The following is a 2,738-nucleotide window of genomic DNA, read 5'->3' on the forward strand; positions in this document are numbered from 1 at the left end:
CCATAAGCGTCTTCAGTGCTGACAAATTCTCAACGGTTTTGATCTTTGGAAGGGTACTCAAGAATTCCCACATCACGTAAAGCTTCTCTAATCGTAATGTTTCCATGGTTTGTTGTAGATGCTCTTTATGATTTCCTTCTTACTACGAGAGTAGATAAGTAAGTCATTTACAAGGACAAATGACAAACTGATCCAAGTAAGAATAGCGTACCCTATTCATTAGGTTCATGAATATTATGGGTGTATTGGTCCTATCCGAAGGATATCACTACGGACTCGTAACATCTGCATCAAGTTCGGAAGATTGCCCTCGGGACATCCTTCACTAACACTTGTAACTGGTGATTTTCGGATCTTAGGTCCATTTCTGAAATGCACTTCGTTCATTGTGGTTGATCAACCAATTCATCTATGCGAGGCAGAAGGTAATGATTCCTAATGGAAGTCCCATCGAGGTCTACACCACAAGGACTCCTCAAGGTTTTACCCATCATAGTACTTCTCTCGCCTAAGCACGTTTAACTGTGGAGTTCTGATGGGGTCCGGTGCATTAGTGCTGGTATGATCGCACCCGCTGCAGTCTGTCTTTTGGAAAAATAAGACCGGCTCCCTCAAAGGTGAGGTACTTGGTCTTCTCATTCCATTGCTGAGTAGTTTGCTAAGTTGTCCGGACTGTTCTTGTATCTCTGTAGATGTTTAGACTATAGGGCAATCTGGTTGTAGGAGTCGTACTGGGTTCTAAGTTTGTTCACATGACGATGCGATTACTCGAAGTCTTCGGCAGTCTCCGTCCTAAAGTTCATATTAGAATTCATATAGGGTTTATCGATCACGGTATCATGGATACGAGTCGTATATAATTAAGATTGAAAAGGTAGTCGAATAAATAATTCTTCTTTAAGCTCACATCCCAACGAGGAAAAGAAGTTAAACGGAAAACATTAATTCTAAACCTGTAGAACCTTGATTATATACCACCCTTATGTATACATTTTTCTGTGATAGATCAACCGTATGGGTCTTTGGATTGAACTTGACGTACTGTACGAGTGGTACTTCAGGGAGCTTTGCTGAGGTTTCTTCGGAAAGGATAAGAAACATGAGGTACTCCATGCATGAGTACTTCGGTGCTCAGGAATGACGGCTCCGCTAGAAAGGCGATTTCGGAGAAGGAGATGTACGTACGAAATTGGTATTGTGTGAATCGAATTGAATCTAGTTGTATAATAATATCGGACATACTTGAAAGTAAAGACACTAGATTTGAACATAAGGCGTTACAGACAAAACACAACAGTGCAACTTTTAACAGAGTTATAGTACTTTAGAGTAACTACATGAATGCTGTTGCGAACAAGGTATACTACAAAAGGCAAGTATACGCAGCACGAGGGTCCCTTTACTGATGGGGTCTCGCAAAAGATAAGACTCAAGTTGCACTAGTTTTAAACATGTTTTATGAGTCTGTTACAACGAACGCCTTAGATAATTTAACGAGAGTCCGGGGTAGTCTCTCCTGCGGCTGTGATCCTTAGTATTTTCCCGTCTACGCCGAAGTTCTTTGTTATTGGACAATCCTTCTTGAAGTGTCCAATCCCACCGCATTGGTGACATATCTGGCTAGTACTAGCATTGGTGGTGGAAGTGAAGTGTCGAGTTGGAGTTATGTGGACACGGTTGCTTTCGTTGATCTTCCTTTTTGGACAATTCCTCTTGTAGTGCCCGGCTTCACCACAACCTTAGCAAGTTGGGCTGATTCCGTTGGTAGGGATGGTTTTACAAAAACGAGCAATGTGCCCCATTTTGTTGCAAGTGATGCATTTCAACACTCGGCAAGTTCCCTTGTGGTGATAGGTACACTTGTTACACTTCGGGAGTGTTCCCTCATAACGCTTGACCGGTGCTGAGGTGGCAAGAGTTGCCACTGGTTGTTGTCGCATGGAAAGCCTTTGAAATCGCTTGCATTCTGTTTGGGCTTGGCGCTTCCGTTTCTTGAACTTTGAGTTGTTGTTTTGGGTGTTGGCGACTGTTACTATTTGTTGGCTTCTCGGATTGGTACAACAATCGGAATTTTCGACTCCTTTGTTAGCCTTGCTTGCGTTGATAGCGCTGCGCTTTACAAGAATAGCTGTCGCGGTAGCCGTCATGGCCGCTGTAACTGCGACTTGGAAAGTAGTGGCGTCCATAGGAAAGTCAGGGGTTTCATTGTTCGGCTGACTATTTCCAGATGACGACATCATTCTGTAACACGAAAGAAAAGGAGTTCGTGAGCTATTATGGTTGAACTTAGATGTAGTCCGATCGTTCATGAAAAGAGTAAGAGTATGTTCTCGAAGGTTTGACCTACATCCCCATGATGCAGTCCTAGAAAGGAGTGGAAGTAAGTTCATAGAATGGTCTTAAGACGTTTGTCGTTCAAGCCGAGGTATTAATGGTTGGTGGATAATATGATCCAACCTTTGAAAGAGGCTTGAAGATGATCCTAGAGTTACATTACTATAGTCCAAAGACTTGACTAAAGCAAGTTTCAGATAGACTCCAATGAAGGTATGACAAAAGTATTTGAACAACAAAGAGAGACACAGAAGTTAGTCGACTGTCAATATCATCGATGTTTAAGATGTAATAAGTTTGGGAAAAATTGACCTGGTAGTAGGTCTTACATCACATCTGGAGTAGAAAAGTCTTTGACAGCATAAAGACCTAACTAAAGTGCTTACAGTACAAGGTAGTCACAT

The 2,738-nt window shown here is 42.1% G+C and overlaps 1 pseudogene; it reads right to left on the reverse strand.

Annotated features, from left to right (window-relative positions):
* Positions 1 to 454: 454 nt before the first annotated feature.
* Positions 455 to 573, reverse strand: LOC145080548 (5S ribosomal RNA; annotated as a pseudogene).
* Between the last annotated feature and the right edge of the window lie 2,165 nt (positions 574 to 2,738).

The sequence above is a fragment of the Lactuca serriola genome, chromosome 1 (assembly GCF_051521515.1).
Source record: "Lactuca serriola cultivar US96UC23 chromosome 1, Lser_US96UC23_V15, whole genome shotgun sequence".
In the NCBI taxonomy this organism is placed as follows: domain Eukaryota; kingdom Viridiplantae; phylum Streptophyta; class Magnoliopsida; order Asterales; family Asteraceae; genus Lactuca; species Lactuca serriola.